Genomic DNA, 19,935 nt, shown 5'->3' on the forward strand with positions numbered 1-19,935 from the left:
TATATTGAACATTTGGGGAACATGAGGGCCGACGGTTCGCAGTGAGGCGGTGACCTAATTATCCAAGGCTGACTTGGGAGAAAACCAGCGGAAGCTGGGAAAGAGAAACACAGTAGAGCTCGGGATGTGACTTCTCTAGAAGCAGACCTGTTTGTGTGGATCATCGATCGAACTGTCGGACGTGCGCAGCGTTTTGGGTCATTGGAATGTGGCCTTGACAGACCGCCGGGGTCATGCCAGGGTTCCTCTTAAATAACCTAAGTGGGTGACATGTCAGATCAGCGCTACAAAATTTAATCGTCTTCAATGTTGAAGCTTTTACTGTAATTTCCAAATCAAAGGAATAGCTTTTGTCGTGTGGCCGAAGCTTAGCGGAAGATTTTCCCGCAAAGCTCTGAAAACATTAAAGCAATGTTGCCGCTGCACATCTCCAAATTAAAATGTTTTCTGCCCCGACTATCCTCTCATCCCAGAGTGGACAAAGGGATTAACTTAGCAGAGAAGAAATCTGAGCAGAACTCACCTCAGGTCAAAACCCTCTGCTGCCTCTGAAGGGCATGACTCACTGACGACGGACGCAGTAAAATCAAGTAAAGAATATTTATCAAGGTTTGTGTTTTCTCTTGAAATCCATGTGAACAGGGCCAGAGTCACATTAAAAATAATTAAAACTCTAGAATCCGTGTTTTGTAGCATGTTCTAATGAAGCTAACGCTAAAGCGCTGAAGGTTAAAGGTCATCTGGGACGGGTCCATACCTCTCACTGCATAGGATAAAGTATAAAGAAGATGAATGAATGCACATCCGGATGAAAAGCTGTGAGGAAAACACAACCTGCTGCTTTTTTTTTTTTTTTTTTTACTGTAGGAGGAAATTTTATTAGTGGCAATGAAACCTGGAGTACTGAAGCACTTCACATAAAGAAATGAAAAGCCAGGATTTAAGAACGTTAACGATTATTTGGAGTTGATTTGAAAAAAAAAGTTCGGGATAATCTTTTCATGCCATTTAATATGCTTTCTCTACATTTCACAAGGTCATGCTGTCCTTTTTTTAGCCGTCACATTTGTGACTATAAAGACCTGAAAGTAAAACTTTCGGCTTGATTCCAGTGTTTGGTTCTGAATATGAAAGGACAGGTGAAAACATGGGCTCGTCCAACAGATCTAATTTCACAAAAATGACTTTTTTACTGTTGTTTTTGCACGAGTGCGCTCCACAGCCACAGCCAGAAAGTGAATCGAGTCTCCATTCATGCCCGGGGGCAGCAGAATAGATTAATTCCTAAGTTAACCACACTGGTGGTTGGCCCCTTGAATGGCGGCGGATGAGAGGCGCTTCATCACAATGCAATATTTACAAGTCAACTGAAGACGGAGGCCTTTGTGCAGCCGCAGAACTCACACAGGGCGTCCGCCACAAAGAGCAACACCGCCGCATCAATAAAACATGGGCTGCTCACAAGGTAGCGACGGACTCCTGGAGGCCGCAGCAGCGCCGTCTGATGATTTCCTAAATATTGAATCAATGCCGATGACGGAAGATTGAAAAACCGGCCGTTTGCTTGAAGTCGAGTGGAACCCGAGGTCAGGTTGCTGACGGGAAACGCTTTGTGAGATGACCTGATGGTGTTTGACACCGTTTGACCGGTTTCCCAGTCAGCACTTCAGCCGCTGCAGCTTCGGTTTCCACTCAAAGTTCACTTTCATTTCTTTGACGTGATTTTGCAGGCTGTGATATACACACTTTTTTTTTTTTTTTTCCATTGTGTCTGTTGGTGTGCACTGATGGATTGCAGCACTGATGCTTGTTTTTGGTGATTTTTTTTTTTTTCCCCCTCGTCCCTGCAGAGGGGCCAAAGCTCTAACTTCTTTGTCACCTCCCTGACCGAGGCTTGTGTTGCCGTGGTAACAGAGTTTGACTAGACGGAAAGATTCTCAAAGCCCCGGCCGTCTCTGAGCGGCGAATGCTTCACAACAGCGAGACGGTAAAAGCCGAAAACTTGGAAAGACCATCAGGGAGACCCGGCGGATGAATGGACAGAGGAGATCTGACCTTTCATTTGGTGTGGTGAATCAGACAAACACGCCAGTTTACATTTCCACAGGTCAAAAGTGCCTTTCAGCCTTTTCAGGAGATTCTCCAGCAGTCTAAATGTCAGTAATACTGATTGTCATTATCATGGCTCAAGAATGTTTGTTCTTAAATTGTCACATTTTTGAAGTTCCTGCATTTTTTTTTAAGCGTTCTACTCGACAGATGGTTCAAAATATTTTCTCTTTAAATCTGAATAAAGATGCCCAAATCGTGGAGGACTGTGTTCATCTCCCCACACTCCGGTTTGTTTCTCACGGTCATGGTTGCCTCGCGACCGCCATGTGCCGAGAAGCTACACGTGTCGGGAAGAATGTCACGCGAGGACCCGTTCTCCACCTCTCTGTTTACCAGCCGGCTGTCATTAGGACGCTGCTCAAGACAGTCATGGCAGATATAAAGGGAAGAGACGAAAAAAAGAAAGAAAAAAAAAAACCCGTCTGAAATGGAAGATTGAGTTTGCCTTCCTCCCCCGTTACCCTTTTGTTTGTCTTCCATTCCTCAAAAGTCAGCGTAATATCCATCTGGCTCTCTCCCACCTCCGCTGCACCTTCCTCCATCTCCCACCTTAAGAGACAACAAGGAGTGATTATCTTTGCCCAGAGACGTGGGGCCCCGACTCCAGAGTAAACTCATTTGGAAAGCAGATGCTCATACATCATATTTCACTTGCCAGAATACAAAAGCTGATTATCGTTGACACCAGCTGAACCACGGGTGGCAAACTTAGATTGAGCAATTCCCACTTTGTTGATGAACTGTCGCGCTGCGGCACTTCCCGCTCTGCAAACTCCCAGCCTCAGTGTGAGGACCGGACATTAGCATAGCTTTTAAGTATTTCATGAAAGAGCGACTTTCTCTGTTTGAGTTTCTTACACACCAGTTTTCCCCAAAGGCTGAGTCATGAAACACTGAGGAAACCACATCAGAACGTTCTGGAAATGTTCAGGAGATTCTAAAAACACAACGGAGCTGGAGTCTGTTGTTGTTTGAGAAAACCTTTTTCTGCTTAATCTGTGTCTCTTCTTGTGGAGCGATGGTCTTTTCTATTGGTTTTGTTTTATAGGAGCAATAAGTGTCAGTTTGGCTTTGATACTGAAGAAAGAAAAGCAGAATTATTTTACTTCCATCTTTCAACATGTCCACACACACAGACGTGCTGTGACAGGAATATAGATCTACATAAAAATGAGATTCTTCATAAAGAACTCAAAACACATTTAAATGGATGACCTTTAAGTCACTTAAATGATGTGACTTTTTTTTGTTTTTTAAGAAAAATGCCCTGAGGATCAACACGGTTACCCAGAGGCGTCATCATGCGGTAATGTACCGTACCATCCAGCAGGTTTGCCATCCAGAGCCGGTGTGTGTTTGACAGCTGGACACAGCAGCGTTCATCAAGAGCAGCAAAGCAAGTGGACACACGTACTGCTGGGCGGTGTTGGGGTAACTAGTGTTGGGTATAACTTTTTTGGGTAACAAAGTAAAGAAACGTATTATACTTTAAAAATCAGTAATAAAATTGCTTTTGCGGACAACAGTAATGAGCTTTTCTGCGTTACTCAAGTCATGTTTGTATCTGTGTGAAGATCTGATCCTTCCAGCCTGCACGGCAGAAAGATTATCACCATTATGGTTTCATCTCGATCCGACCTTCGTTGACCACACGATCTGCAGATCATTAAAAACATCTCATTCACTCTCCTAAACACCCAAAGTTCTGCAGGTGAAATCACCTGTGATTCTGTAATTCAGCTCTATAACGTTCTGAGCGGAGTGACATTTTATTCATGAGTCGTGATACAGTCGTCATGTGACGATTTCTGGTTTTGCGTACACAAACTGGATGCCCCGCCCCTTTGTTGTGACAGCTGGACTGGGGAGGAGGAAATTGTTAAAGACTGAGTAGAAATGAGTTGAAACTTTGCAGCTTCTACGAAGAACAATGAGTCCCCACTAATCAATACTGATCACTACTGGACACCTGCACCCCACTGCTCCCCCCTCATCTATACCGATCACTATTGATCCCTCGCCTCGTGAACCAGCCCCGCCCACTCCACATCCACATCTGGATTTAAATCCAGATGTGGAGTGGGCGGGGCTGGTTCACGAGGCTAATTGATCCCCACTGCTGCCCACTGATCAGCTGCACCCCGATCCTTCTCTCCACCCACTCATCAATCAAACACTGCTTATAGTCCTTTTCTTTATCATCCGTAGATCATGAACATAGTTTTATCATTCTTTAACAGGTGGTGAGAATTTTCCCTCTATTTAATTGCATTGCATTTCTTTCCTTTTAATGGTTTTAAGTGCCCTTATGCTTTAATTTTCTCGGACAAAATCATCAGACCTTTATATATTAGTAAAGTAATATCATTACTATTTACAGAAGTAATGAGTAACTACCAACTGATTCCTTTTTAGAGTAACTACCCAAACACTGCTGCTTGTATGCTGGAATAGATCTGATAGAATCACTTTATAAGGTTTTTTTTTCCATCAGCATTAGTTGCACCATTCACAGCCTGTGCTTGGTTCATCCGTCCATTCGTTCAGTCAATGCTCACATGAACTGTCTTCCTTTTGCTTTCCATTTGTGCCCAAACTTAATCGACTTAAGCTGAGAAGTGTGGGACCAATTTTCAGCAGAAATGTTTTGTTTTTGTTTTTTTTCTTTTAAATCTCTTTTTTGACTTGTCTAATTCACCTGAGTCACAAGAGCGTTTCACTGAAGTTTCAGACATTTTTCTGCAACAGAAGAACTGAAACGGTGCTCTTCAACGTATTAATCAGGCTGTTAAAGATCTAAGAGAACAAAAGCCAATTTGCTCTTTATTTTCAAGGAAATAAGTCCAAACAACGTCAGAGGGTCTCTTTGTTAAAAAAAAAAGAAAGAAAAGAGAACACTAATGATGCTGCGCAGTTAAAGCGCTGAATTAACAGTGGTTCCCTGCTCAGACTGGAGGTAAACACTGGATCTGCGCTGCGTTTGTCTCATTAAACCAAACATTAAAAAACACTGTCGTGAACAATGAACAAGAGGACGGAGAGACGGCTCAACAAATGAGGATTCTTGACTTAAATTAATGAAGTCAGAGTGTCACGATGGCCGTAAACGCTGCGCATGCAAACATTTCTAATCATCATTACCATGGTCCCTCTGAGTTCCCACTTCTTCTTTTACCCCCTGCGATACATTTCTCCACTAATTGCAATGTCTTCCAGGATGACAACACTTTTATCTACAAGGCGTAAGTGCGGCGAAGTGAACAGCATGATAATGATGTCGAAAACACACCGAATTATTCTCTGTAACCGGAGATCCACACACAGCGGCCAGGGAACATTTTCCACTGAGCTTTTAAAAGTTACTGTGATTTATTTTTAGACAGACAAGCTGCAACAATGGGTTTTTTTTTTTGTTATGTGAAAAGAAAAAAAAATTGTTTTATTCCAGGAATGTGGACTCCATTTATTGTGAAAGTAATGGATTACTTTGGTGGCAATGATCAGAAATAATCATTGTTCATGTTGAAATCATATGTTGTTTCATTCCTAACCATAAGTGGAATTTATTTTTACTTAATGTGGAAGTAGTGACAACAATCGCCGATCGTCTGGCTTCAGCAGACAGAGTGTAGAGCGGAGCGCTGTCCTCACAGCTCTGTGCAGACGGCCTTGTCTCCTTCTCTTAAAGCAGAATTAAAGGGAATCAGGAGTTCTTCTGTAGCTGCGGACTCACCTTCACAACTCAGCCTGAAATCCACCCTTTTCTCGCCGCACACCTCCAGCTTATCTCCCCAGAACAACGCAGCCGAAGGATTTCACTGTTTAGACAGTTTATCTGCCCATTCTCCAGCAGATCGTCATTCAGAAGCCATGCGGGGCGTAATATTTGTTGATAGGAGTTTTCCATGATTCTTGATGAGACTCTATCACGCGCAGCATGAATTGAGGTTTTTAGAAGCGGAGAATTAAAGAAAAGGTCAACAAAGTGGAACAGGAAGGAGGAAGGCCCTAAACTCTGAGGACAGGATGGAGAAGATGTTGTATGTGTGTGATTGTTCACGGTCTCTCACAAGCGTCCATTATTCCAAATGCCAGTTGTGAAAGAAATGAATTCACAGACAAACCGTGGACGTGGTGGAATTTGGTTTGAGAGGAGGAAATTAAAGTTCACCAGGAAAAGGATTCAACAGAAACTCACTCATCTCTCAACAGACGATTCAGTCACAACAGTTTCCTCTTGCAGTCTCGTCAATAAGCTCTGCTCTTTCCAACTTTCCAACTTTCCGTCTGCAGTCAAGGTCGCGCAGCAAGGACCTCCCTTGTCAGCCGCACATCTGTTGAAAAAAAAAAAAAACTGAAATAGTGGATAGAGAGTTTGTATAAATAAGAAATGATAAATTCATGAAAGATTTAGCCCTGTCTATACTGAGATTTTAGGGTCTGACTTTGTGTCACTTGCGATGTACCCGGGCCGTGCTGACGGCTTCAGGTTGGCGGCTGAGCGGCAGACACTTTTTTTTTCCTTTTCCTGCACGGTAAGCAAATGTTTCAGAACGTCAGCGGCGGAGCGGGACGAGGTGATGAAGTGACAGAGCGTCTCCGACTCTGAAAGAGCGGCGTCTTCCTGGACAGTCTGCGTCTAATATGTCAATTCAATGACAACGGCAGAGAAATGCAAAGAAACACAGATGTCCTCATCGGTCAGCATAAAAAGTCTAATTATGTCACATCAAAATGTGGCTTTATCATTGAATAAAATGCTTTTATTTAAAGGGACTTCGTCAACCAAAAGGTGTCATACTGATGTGATATAGTTGAACTAGTTTAACAACTAGTGTAAAATGAACTACTTTAATTGTCGTTTGTTTTTCCCAGCGTTGGTCCAGACATACAGAATTTAAAATCCTTCTTTTAACCCATAAAGCTCTCAAACAACCAGCACCATCACGTCTCCTGTTATCGCCCAGCAGAACTCTGGTTCTCATCGGACGTTCCTCGGTTTCAGTGATGTTTAGAGAAGTTCACATCTGGATACTGATACCCGAGTCTCCATCAGGATCAGATTTACTAATATATCCCCCCAACAGAGTAGATTATTCTGGATGCGATGCATTGTGACTAATGTAAAATATCTTAAACTTTTCCAATAATTAATGAAAATAGTGTATGAAGTTTGCGGTAACTGGTGTTGATCAGCTGGAAGTCGTCTCGCAGCTTCTTCCTGCAGGTTGTACTGAAAATAGAACTGAACAGCAGTGTTTTCAGTCTTAATAAAGGAAATAAGATGTGAACTCCTGGCAGTGGCTCACTGACATTCAGGGAAGTGACACTTGTTCATATTCAACACCTCCCAACACTCCTGATATCCTGATACGCCGTTCATTAATCAGCTTACTGAAGATTCACAGCTCTGCAGCTGCGCCTCCACCAGAGGCATCCGATCCATCTCTGATGTGCTTGAATGCAGCTTTTTTCCTACTTTCCGCTCTGTTTTCCTGATGGCCTCCAGGTCTTTTGTTCCTCGTCGTACCTCCTGCTTTTCCAGCGCAGTCGACGCTCTGTGGTTGTTCCAGGTGTGTTGTCATGAAGGACAGTGCAAAATAAGAGCTGCAGCGCCGAACGAACAGCTGCCAGCAGGAAAACACATTCATGACTGACTCTCTGTCTTCAGGCATGTTTTTACACAACTGGAGCACATCCTGGAATGCAGCGAGAGAAGAAAAAAACATTTTCATAATTAAGCTGCTGCTTTTCCACCACATAATTGTCCTATAAATATCTCTTTGTATTGATCACATTTGATGTGTCACACACACACACACACACGAGGGAGAAACGACACATTTCTTCTGGCCTCACCTTCTGAGCAGATGTTTATTTTCTTTAATTATAATCATGAAGTGAATAGAATTGAATAAACAAAGCCTTGAGCCAAAGCGTGGATTCTATTTACAGTGGGTAATTGGTATGGGTATGTCTAGACTCCAGCCTATTAGACACAGCTTAGCCCGCCACGCCGCCGCTGATATCGCCGCCCGTATTAATCTGAGCAAATAATGAAACGGAGGGGGGGGGGAAATGAAAAAATGCACCTGAGGCAAATCGTTGGGTTCTCTCGGAGAATAATAAGCGGAAAACAAAGATGACAAGTCCACCGCGGTGTCGCGTGGAGGGAGGGGCGCGGGTCACCGGCTGATGTTCAGCACATCTGGTAAAAGCTGGATGGATCGCTCAGCTTCCTCTGACTGCTGTGTGTGAGGAAAAACACACACACACACACACACACACACTTATGTAAGTGAAGGTGCGTGGTCGGGGGTTTATAAAGATACTTACCGGGGATTTTTCCATATGCTTTGAAATCTTTTTCTCACCATGATATTCAATCGGAGGGTGCAGCAGTGATCCGTCACGATGTTTCATAACGGTCAGTATTTTTGCTGTTAAATCCAATCCAGTGCATGCAGGGTGATGGTGGAAGTATTTCTACCGGTTGAAAACTCCAAAACAGTTTGTAAGAATGTATGAAGGCAGTCAAAACACTGTCAGGAATTCTTCCAAGCGCACCAGAATAAAAAGATGTGCTGCAATCACGCGGCGCTTTTGTAGCCTTTCACAGCCTGCGCTCGGTCTGTTTAGATGTCTTTGAACTTCAGACCTCGTTTGAAAGGAGACCTCAGACTTGCTTTTCCGGCGGTCCCAGCCCGCTCGTCCGCGGCGCGGCAGAGTTCACCGCTCTGATCCATGACACTCTGGGAGCCGCCATTGCTGTTATTGTCCAGTGCAGAACCTGAAAAATCCTGAAAATAACATTACAATTTACATTAAGCAGAAAGATGTGTTGTATTTTTTAATTGATTTTATTTGTCATTCATGAACTGAATGATTTCTTGGAATTGATGTAATAATTAGCTGCCATCACATCCTCTGTGAAGAATAAAACTGATCGCTGAACACACCAAGTCACAAAGCCGGCGTTTCCCCGGCTCGGCCTAAGCCTCTCTGAACGGGGAGACAATCATCTGGAAGCCGGGTGTTTTATGAGCTTTATAATGGGCGCTGATCTGTATCTGCGGCGGGGAGGGAAGATGGAGGTGATTAGAAGTTGATGCTCCCTCAGGCTCGGGATTATGGTAAATATACCAGCCGTCTCCGGGGATCATTAAAAACAGCTTCCGCTCCCCCTCCGAGCGCCTGCTCCTGCTGGCGGGACCGTCCACCACCGCCTCACATCGGGGGAAAATCACAGCGCTGAAGATATGCTACAGCTTGAAACAGGTGGATTTGTTGAATCACAGACCAAAGAAGATGTAGGAATATAGTTGCAGGCACTCAGCAGAATACCACATCTTTATCTGATCCGTCCGTCCAGCAGCTAATCACGGCTCTCCAGCGATCGATCCATGATGAACTCTCCCCAGGCAGATGAACGGGCTTTGTGTTTGCTCAGCCGGTCGGCCGGCAGGCGACGCTTTGAGCCACGCCGTTCAGGACCGACGTGACGAGGTCGGCGAGCGGACCCCCGCCCCGGCGGCGGCGTCCCGCCCGGCTCCACGCTCGGCCCTCTGGGAGGTCCAGGCCGAGGCTGCGGCAGCCTTCAGGCTCTCACACACTTCTCACCTCCAGCACTGCAGAGACTCTGACAAGAGACAGGAAAAGAAAAAAAAAAAAACCGGAGAGAGCTCAGAAGAGTGTTCTCAGAAAGAGTGTGGAGGGAGGATAACGCGCCAGAGGTTAAACGTAAGAGGAATTAAAACGCTGCCGGGTAACCTCTCTGTTATGTGTATTCAAGTCATTTTCCTCTGTTGTCATTTCTCCAGAATAGAACAATCTGAGCAGCTTCTCTCTCTCAACGCTGCGACTCTTTTAATCTGAGTAATAGGATTAAATGTCATCAGCAATTTGACTTTTTTTTTTTTTCCTCACGATTCAGATCAAACTGCACTAATAATGTTTTTGTGTATTTGTCACGCTTTCAGTTCCACAGTGACAAATCATGACAGTTACTGGACTACATGTGTGTCATTCAGCCGGTCCAGAGACTGACAGTAACAGCAGCTGCTGGTGTTCTGCTGTGAACCGTCACGTTCCGGGCGGCTGCAGCATCTCAACAGGTGACAGACTGTTCGCCAACGCAGTGGAATAATAGCAGGTCAGAGCCACTCGTGTACTGGCCAAATGAAGTTTCTTCAGAGAATAATAATTGGGTTATACTTCGGTTTGTACAAGGAGGAGAACATATCACTTCCTGGGGGGAAAATTGTTGGTCCACCATATTGGCAGATCAAGCGAATTAATCCCTTCTTTATTCTTAATCCCTTTCCTTATCATAAGATTATGAAAATCCAGATCCCTCCCTCCTCTCAGATATTAAATTCCACCCATAATATAACTCCTGGCTTAAAGAGAAAAAGAGGACGGCAAAAAAGAAAAAGAAAAACTCAGCCCAGGCCTTCAGCCCGCGCAGATCGTGGCTCAAGTGCTCTTTGTTTGGAATTTCTTTCAGTATTTCTAATTCCTGCAGTCTGCGGGCGCGGTCCAGCGCTCCACGGAGAGTGTCAGGGGGCAGCCGGGCTTTGCTATTCACCGGTTGACAATCTGCTTAAACAGAAGCAAATTGGGAAAAAATAGCTTTCAAACGCTCTCTGATTCCTGGAGCGGCGGAGAGGTGGAGGCAGGGTCACTTTCTCAGCGGAGGCCGTTTGGCTCTGACAACACGTCAGCCGCTCTCACTCTCTGCACTGTGTGTGAGCGTGTCTGTGTGTGTGTGTGTGTGTGTGTGTTTGTGTGTTTGTGTTGCATGAAAAATGAAAAACCCTCAAATTTTGTATCCATTGCATATTCATTCAAGTGCACACTCATGTTTTCTTAACATGCATTTAGAGGTACTGTCATTGTCAAAAGAATGGCTTTCTGAAACGTAACTTGTTTTAAATACAGTTTTTATTCATTTTTATTCATGCATCAAACATCCAGCGAGTATTTCCAGAGACTTCTGTGTGGATTCGCCCATGCTTCGCTCTCCACAGACGGATGACGGCGATCTAAAACATGTTGAGCGTGTCTCTGCCGTCTCAACATTCAGTATTTCCCCTGCAGTGAAAGGCGGCTGGCAGGTAACATGTCAGGCTGTAGCACATTTCGGTTAGCCTTCCAAGGAACAGTTCTTTCATATGTGTCACGTTTTTCACCGTGAACTGTCAAGAGTCCCTCTGAATGACTGTCTGCTGTGCAACGTTTCAAAAATGAGGACAAAAATGGTCATTTGAGCATAATTAGGTATGCATAAGGGCTTGTCTTCATAGTTATACAGCTCTTAAATCTGTGGCTGTTGCAGTGATCAGCCGTCTCAAACATGGTTCACATGCACATATTGGATTGCACACACACACACCTGTTGCATGCAGAAATCAGAATACAGACATGTACAATCATCCACGCACAAATCTACATTTACTCAACTCACAATGCACACACACACAAACATAACTTTATTCATCAAGCACTTTAAAGGCAACTACAGCTGGACTGAAGTGCTGCAGATGAACACCGTGAGGTAAACACCATGTAAAGCTCCTACAGGCACCAAGCTGAGAGGGTTTCTGTGTTTCAGGAATCGCAAAATTCAAGCCTGGAGTCCAAAAACCAGCCGAACTAAAACCAGTGGCCAGTCTACTGAGTGCAAAGATGTCATTCATAAAACTCCTCCGCAAAGACGCTGCGATCCGGCCGGCCAAACCACCAAAGAAACTGTCAAAATTCAATAGAAAACATAGATTTTTCTTTTACAAATTTCTGAAGAGTAGCCATCACAGCACAACACTGAGCCCTGAGCTGAGATATCAGTGATGTTTTTGATTTGGATATAAATGGGTTCCTTTAAACTAAACTGACCATAATGAATACAGGAGTGACAGTTTCCAGATCTGCAGGTGCCAGAGGAGTGCAGATCCTGGGAATTTAGATGAAAGCGTACATACAATATGAAACATCTGTTTAAGAAGTAGCTAATGCTGGGTTTCCCTTCTGACTGAAACTGTTGATTGAAGTGACTTTAAAGGGGACATATTATGATTTTTTTCACTTTGTGAAGAGTTTCTTACAGCAGGAAGTGTTACCGTAGCCTCATTATGGCGTTCTCATTTGAAAACTGTCTTTTTCCTCCCTGTCTTGCTACACCACATTTTATGAAAACGAAACTGAAACTGAAGCTGAAACGATCGAGTTTGAGTTGGGTCCGCTTATCCTGAAATAAGCGAATTTAACTCCTCCCCCTGACTGTGCCCCCTCACTGTGTGTGAGAGAGTGGGCGTGGCCAGATGCTCCGAACAGAGGAGGAATTTGGTTGCGAACAAACTTAAATATTGTGTTTTTGGGCTTCTGAGACCTATATGACGTGACTGAAAAATAGCATAATATGTCCCCTTTAGCGGCGCCGCGCTGCTCTTGGTGGCAGTGGAGGAAACCCTGATGTGTTTTTAACAGTCAGTGACAGGGAGCAGCAAAGAGCCGCTGTGGCCTGATTTTCACATCAGAGGAGAAACGCCGCTGACAAACCCGTTCCAGGACACGCTGGAGGACGGACCTCTGTCAAATCAGCATGTTTGCATTCAAACCATCCAGGTTTTACTTTGGGTTTTTTCATCCGTTGTTGGACAAGAGAGACAATCCAGCATGGTTTTTTTTTGTTTTTTTTCATTTCTAGTGTTGAAGAACATCACACTTCAAATGTCTCCACCTAAACATTAAGCTCATTACTGAAAAATATGATTTGGTAAAATACATTTCAATGTAAGGAGCCAAGCCGGCAACAATATTTATACTATTTTAAGAGCATATATTACTTTTCATACAGGTTGGTTCAACTCAAGCGCTTCATGAAAGATTAACACAGTGATATTAAGACAAAGCAAGGGAAGAGAAATCACAGAGAAGATAAAGCATTTAAAGGGATTTAAAGAGTGATTCTCTAAATTTAGATGAATAATCAGCTGTTTATACTTTAAAGAAGACAAATAAATGCTGAAATAAGCAAAGCAAGATAGAACTGATGTTTAAAAAGATATAAAATTGAGTGTAAAATAAAATTAAAATATGGAAATCAAGCTTGAAATGCTTCAGAAAACCAATATTTCCATCCTCTGTTGCGGCCTCAGCCATGTTGGCACCTCTTCTCCCACCTTTTGTTTTAAGCTGAATTGGACGTTAATTAAATGTTTGACTCCTCACAGAGAAGGCAGCGGTACCTGCCACTGGTGGCGTGGGCCAGCGCCATGAAAATACTGCATCATTAGCACATTATTAGTGTTTCTAAATGTCACGCAGCCACAAAGGGGACGGTGAACGACTGTGGGGGGATTCATGTAGGAGCCACAGTCGTACCTGGTGTCAGAGTCCGCCGCGACCTCTCAGAGGGTCATAGCCCAGATCATGATTAACCTTCTGAGGAGGGCAGCGGCCGCCAAGCTGCATCTCCTCCTGACATGCGTGTTCTCATATTTCTGTTTCTGTGTTGCTCATGTGCATGCACAATGACATTGGGGGGGGGGGGGGGGGGGGGGATTCAAAGCTAGAGGCAGGGAAATAAAAAGAAATGGAGTGCACTCATAAATCAAGTCAAGGTCCAGCCAGTCGCTGGTGCCGGTGCTGCTTTTTTTTTTTTTTTTCCCCTCCCTCCCTCCCCGCTCCCCTCCCCCCCTCCCCGCTCCCCTCCGTGCTTCCCGACATTTGACGCTTCCATCTTCTCCTCTTTTAATCTCATCAACCTCAACGACTCCGGGGGGGGGGGGGGGGGGGGGGGGGGGGGGGGGGGCTGTGTCAGATGAGGTCTGTCGATATCTCTCATCAAACAGGAGCTGATCAAAGGCCTGCCTGTGTCCATGCAAGCAGAAGGATTAAGCCACATCATGCACCACCTCCTTGGCAAAAAAAAAAAAATGCTCTCCACACGAATAAAGAGATTAAGTCAAGAGTGAAATCTAATTCAAGGAGAGGAGGCCTCTGCTGTACACCTGACGAGATCTGTGTCCGTGTGGGACGAGTTCCTCGGCTTTGTTGCACAGTAAAAGTAACAAGCGGATGTTTTCTCAATGAAATCGTTCATGAGATGCAACCAGGTGAATATGATTCTGCTGGCCGCCTCACAGTGATCTAACATTTGTATTGTTGTGGAGGTCACTGCTTCATGTATGATGTGTTTTCTCTGGTCTGTTCTTTCATGGTTTATTCTTACAGTGTAATAAAAACACCATATGAACATAAAAAAAGTAAACAACTCCATTCGTCCTCTAACAAGTCGATGCATATTTAAGTTGCAGGACAGGCGGCCGTCCTGTAATTGCAGAGCTCACCTCTTGGAGGAGCAGTCAAAACACGATGGCTTCAAGGCCAATCAGCAGCTGGATTAGTGTGGCTCTGATAGGGGAACGGGCCTGGCTGGTACTGATCCACTCCTCACAGGGCCTTTACAGGCTTTGAATTGCCAATCATGTTCCTCTACAGTAAATCCTGGATGTTGTGCAGAATAGAGATGTCTTCCTCTGTTCAAATGCTTTGTCTCATCAGTCTGTTTTAGAGTAACCGTGAATGATTTCACTGAGTCATAAATGGACGGTACATGTGTGGTCCTCTTTTTCCCACTTCAGCAGCCTCAGTGTGCTTTCTCCATCCCAGCTGTGGTTGGCTGCTCTTGCCGATGAAATCAGCTTTTCACCATCAGCTAATCAATTTAGCCCGGACATGTGACACTGACCAGGAAGTGGGCCGAATCCTACGTTTCTCTCTGCGATGTCGGGTTCATTGGATGAGACGTGGCTGTCTTTCATGTGAACAGGAAACACAAAAGGCATGCTCTATTTAATTTAGGTTAATGAGCAGCAGGTAACTTTGATTTGTCTTGATTAACTGACTTGATTCACATTGATTGAACCTCACAGATCTCATACATTTGGTATTAAAAGCTCAATTTTACCTGTTGAAGACCACTTGTGCTGTTTTAACAGCAAAGCATACAGTTTGTTTGCAGCTCAGTCGTCATACAATTAACGGTCAGTGCTACTACCAACTGCTAAAAGCAAATAAAACACGCAACCTCATATCTGAAGGTACACAGGCCTGCTTTACAGATCCGCACAGCAGCCTGGATAACATGCTGCAGAAAAGCCTTGACGTGTATCAAGAAGAGTGCACTCAGAGTGTGTGTGTGTGTGTGTGTGTGTGTGTGTGTGTGTGTGTGTGTACACAGTAGATTATGCATTTAGATACAGTGCCAAGGACCGATTTTCCATTTATCTCTTCATCTGTGTCAAATAATTGTCCAAACATCTAGTAGCAGTGTTTGGAATTTAAGGAACTGGCCACACGACAGTGTTGGGCAAGTTACTTTAAAAAAGTAATTAGTTATAGTTACTAGAATTGGAATTACTGGAATTACAAACTGAGTTGCAAAATTTTAAAAGTAACTAATTACTAGGAAAAGTAGCTGCGTTACATGTTGAAATGTGTCAAATAATGTGGATCTCCTCTTAATGGAACTTTAAGATGCATGTTGAATTATTTATTGTTAAACTGAGTATATGGTTAATGAAATGAATGGACTGGAATCGAATCTGACCTACATATGCAAATGAGCTGATATGCAAATTAGAAGATGACATAATTTAGAACTTTTCTGAGTGAAGAGTTGCAACAATGTATCCGTTTCAAAGCAACACTGTTTTTTTTGTACAAAACACAATAAAGTGTATTTCATTTAATTAAGCATGTAATGTAAATATCGTTATTATTGTTGCAACAACACATCATCAGGGGGTAAAACTGTCCTCCCTGTTGACATGATGACAGCGATGTTAGTGTGAAGCTGGAAGGACACGGAACACACAGATCAGTCTTCTTCTCTGACTGCAAAATTACAGATCATCAAAATGATCGGCTGGATATTTTCACTAAGAGTTTTTCTCGACACAAACTATTACATTTTTGTGATCGATAGCTTTCATGTGCTTTTGGTGCTCGGGAGGATGCAGGAAAATCATCCAAACTATTCTGACATTTGGGCAAGATGTGCATTTTCACAACAGAATAAAGTCTTACAAAGAATTTAAAGCATTTCTCCAAAAATTGATGGTAAATATTATGTCAACTGTGCTTCTTAACACTACAATGAATTGCTATTTTTTTTATTTTTTTTTTTTTATTATTATTCTGGCAACCACCAGTGTATCCAAAGTGTGAGTAAAAGCATGTTTTCTACTTCTCCCTGCTTGCATTAGTGCAAACACGATCTACTGAAGCCACTAAATCCTCAAACCAACAGACCTAAGTCACTCACAAGCTCAAGATGGTATTTTACACAAGTATAGTGTTTAATCCTCTAAAACTATCAGCCTTTCTACCAAACTGGCATCTAATCTAAGAACAAAACAAGTGAACGCTTTGGCTCCCAGTCAGTCAGAGAAGTGTGCCATCTTGGCTTGGATAGAGGAGAAAATCTCCTCTGTATAGCGTAAAGTCTGCGCTGTAGTATTCCCCTGGAGCTGCTGGGGTGGCCGTGGCTGCTACATGTCAAACGTTTTGTGCTGCAATACATTCATATTCTTCTCGGGTGTCTTTTTACAGCAGCACTCCCCCCCCCCCCTCCTCACGATTTTATCTTTTTTCACTCATCTTTCTATTTTGGCCTCGCCATGCAATTACAGTGCCCATTAATGTCTCCATTGTCTCCCCTGGTTCGCTATAAAATGCCCCAGATCAGTGTCAGAGGAGGGGGCGGGGGGGGGGGTGGAGGGGGTGTGGGACTGAAATAATCTCCGTATGACACGCGTGTAATGCAGCAGCCTTGGGGGACGGTTCGATATTTGTTCACAACTGTTAGAAGGCAAATGACTTTCTGGCTGCTAATGTTTCAGGTGTCTTCTCAGGTTGGGCACACGGCTGCACTCTGAACTGCTGAAAGGCAGGTCAAACACTTTGTATTCATCCATCTTTAACAACGACGAGGAGAGAAGATTCCAGACGTGACTTTGAAGGACTCCCCTGCTTCTTCATTCCCCGGCTGTTGCGGGACGCCGCCTGGCAATCCGTTTCCTGGCGGCGTCATCGTCATCGTGCCTCATTCCCGTGACCTTCAGGGGCGTTTTGGCATAAAGGATGTGCACATAAAGGGATGTTTACCGCGGATGACGGGACGCGCCGCGCTGTTTGCACGATATCGCCACACAGGGAAGCTGAGTGATCTCGCCGTCGTGATGTGTGGGAGACGAAACCCCGGCAGGCAGCTTCCAAAGGACGAGCGGTGTGTGATAGTGATGCACCGCACCAATACCAGAGATGGGATGCACTGTATGGAAGAAGGAAAGAGAAAAGAGAGAGAGAGAGAGAGACTCCTCACCTCTGGCAATACATCAAAACTTGCACTCGACACAATCCAGGGTTTGATCCGTTCAGTCCACACTACACACTGGTGTCTCCTCGGCTGAGTGGATTTTGTTAATGCTTTCCCATAAGACTGTTATAATGCTGCTCCATGTCAGCTCCGGAGAGAGAGCAGCGTGAAAAACACATTCAGAAGAGTCGACACCTCTAAGAATCACAAATAAACTGAAGGAGCCGGTGAAGACGGTTCCTCCGAGCTGCCGTAGCGCCGGCGAGCGGCGGCTCAGCAGCATGAGGCGGGGACGGATCGCAGGCGGCGTCATTCTGACGCCACACTGAGGCCGAATCGCGGCCAGCGCTCTCGTTTCATAGCAGGGAGGTTGTGGGTTCAAATCCAAACCAGACCTGTCTGTGTGTTTCAGTCTGCAGGTGGAGTCAGGAGTCAGGAAAGACTCATCCTGCAGCTTTAGTTTAAAGAAACGAGGCTGGAAGTGACTGTCTCTGGTTGCTTGTACAGTAAAAGTTGCTGCAGTGAGTTCCTACCAGCGGTGGGTATTTTCAGACTTCTCAGTGCCTAAATTTGTGATATTTCGGTGCACAGCGTTCTGCTGGGAGGATGGTTGGGTTGTTGGTATTTAAATGGATTTGTGTTTTTTTATCTAAGTCCCCCCTGAGATTAATTAAACCCTCTCCAAGCAGCAGATGCACCCCAGCCAGAATGTAGTAGTCGGTACCAAGAAGTAATATTTTCAAATTTGCTAAAACAGACAGACTGTCAACAAATGTGAGTGTTTAAATCATATCAACCTCTTAAGTCTGGTTGGATAGAAAACATTAGGCTGACCTCCAGGGATCCTCGGTGTTTTATCATTCATAGCTGCACAACATGAAGTTTTAATAATTACGCCATACGTGTGTGTGTGTGTGTGTGTGTGTTTGTGTATGTATATAAGTTCCTGCTTACCTGTGAATTCTGAGGAAATGTTATTTTATCAGCATTTCTTCCTTTTTTTTTTTTTTTGCCCGATGCAGATAAACAGATGGTTATAATTCATGACAGAAGCCACTTTTCAAAGACAGGCTGTTCAGAAATGTGCATATTCTCTGCGCCGGCGTCCTGTACGTGCAGCCACACACACACACACACACACACACACACACACACACACACACACACACACACACACACACACACACACACACACACACACGGATGCCGTGTGGAGTTCCTGCTGCCTCTGAACGCTCACAGAGGGGCAAACATTTCCCCATCAAAGTCACTCCGCTCCGCTTCTGTCAAGGAAGCCCGGTGAGATCCCGGGAAAGAGCAGCCTCTGCTCGGGTTTCTCGTGCGTCCCGGACAGCGCTTTGCTCCGCCGTCTCATGGAAACGCCGTTTTGTTCTCTGTTTTGGATAAACAAAAAAGCGCGGGATGGGAATGGGAGTTTAAGATGAGTCTGTCCGCGGGGAAATGAATGCCATTCCCACTGATTACACTGGAGAACAAACTGTCCCCCGATGAGGCTGTTTAGGTATTTTCTCATGAACCAAATAATTTCTTCAGCCTCTCTTTGCTCTGCTGTCTCCATGTTTTATTTGGAAGTTTTGAAGTTTCAGTAATAGATGCAGTCGGGGAGGACAGACTTGTTTTTCTGTTATCAATCTGCTTGCTGATCTTCTTGTGACTGGGCCAGTGAATTCAATCAGAATGGAACCCTTAAGCCCTCTGATTCCACCAAGAAAAGTTGATGCTCTCCCACCTTGTAAGCCCCCCTATCAGATAATAAGGGGGGCTTGAATACCAGGCGGCGTGCCACGACGAGGGCGGCCCTGATGTTTTCACCTGATGTCCGACGCGTCTGCGCCGGCCCCGTCTCACTCCCCTCTCCGGGGAAATCTCCCAAGAGCAGCTGTCCTTATCAATGTGCCGGCTGCCCGCTCGCCGCCCGCCTGGGCCGCGCGCTCCGTGACAGCGGCACCGGGGTGGCGGTAATCTGCCAAGACTTCAACAAAATTAAACCGCCGAGCAGGCCGCTGGGGGAGAGGCAGCGGGGAAAGATTTCCTGCTCCCCGTGATATGGCAACAGAGACCGCAGACGTTAATGTGGCGTCACGTCCGCGGGAAGGAAGCAGCGCTAAGCTTACAAATCTGGAACCATCAATGCTGCCGCCGCCCTTTAAAGCACAATTCGCCTGGAATCAAATTAAAATAGCATTTCTTTCGTCGCCTCATCTTCGATCTGATCTCGTCTGCACGATTTTGAAAAATAAAGTTTAATAAATGGTGACCTTGGAAGACGTTTCAGGATCACTTTGACCTTCAGACCTGCAGACTCCAGTTCTGCTGCAGCTTAACTTCACTCCCATCAGAACAAAAAAACATCAGCCAGCAAATACGGGGTAATAGCAGTGGATTCAAAACCATTCATGTTGAATATTTAATGTGAGATA

At 44.6% G+C, this 19,935-nt stretch overlaps 1 protein-coding gene and 1 long non-coding RNA gene across 2 annotated transcripts in view; one reads left to right on the top strand and one right to left on the bottom strand.

Annotated features, from left to right (window-relative positions):
• Positions 1 to 2,433, bottom strand: part of LOC115394162 (uncharacterized) — a 35,602-nt gene extending 33,169 nt beyond the window's left edge. The window contains exon 1 of the long non-coding RNA XR_003932014.1: positions 2,423 to 2,433. This is a non-coding gene — a long non-coding RNA (uncharacterized LOC115394162). The remainder of the gene's footprint in view (positions 1 to 2,422) is intronic.
• LOC115394103 (zinc finger protein 45-like) overlaps positions 1 to 19,935 on the top strand; it is a 1,173,573-nt gene that overhangs the window by 161,541 nt on the left and 992,097 nt on the right. The gene's annotated exons all lie outside the window — the stretch shown is intronic.

The sequence above is a fragment of the Salarias fasciatus genome, chromosome 9 (genome assembly GCF_902148845.1).
Source record: "Salarias fasciatus chromosome 9, fSalaFa1.1, whole genome shotgun sequence".
NCBI lineage: Eukaryota > Metazoa > Chordata > Actinopteri > Blenniiformes > Blenniidae > Salarias > Salarias fasciatus.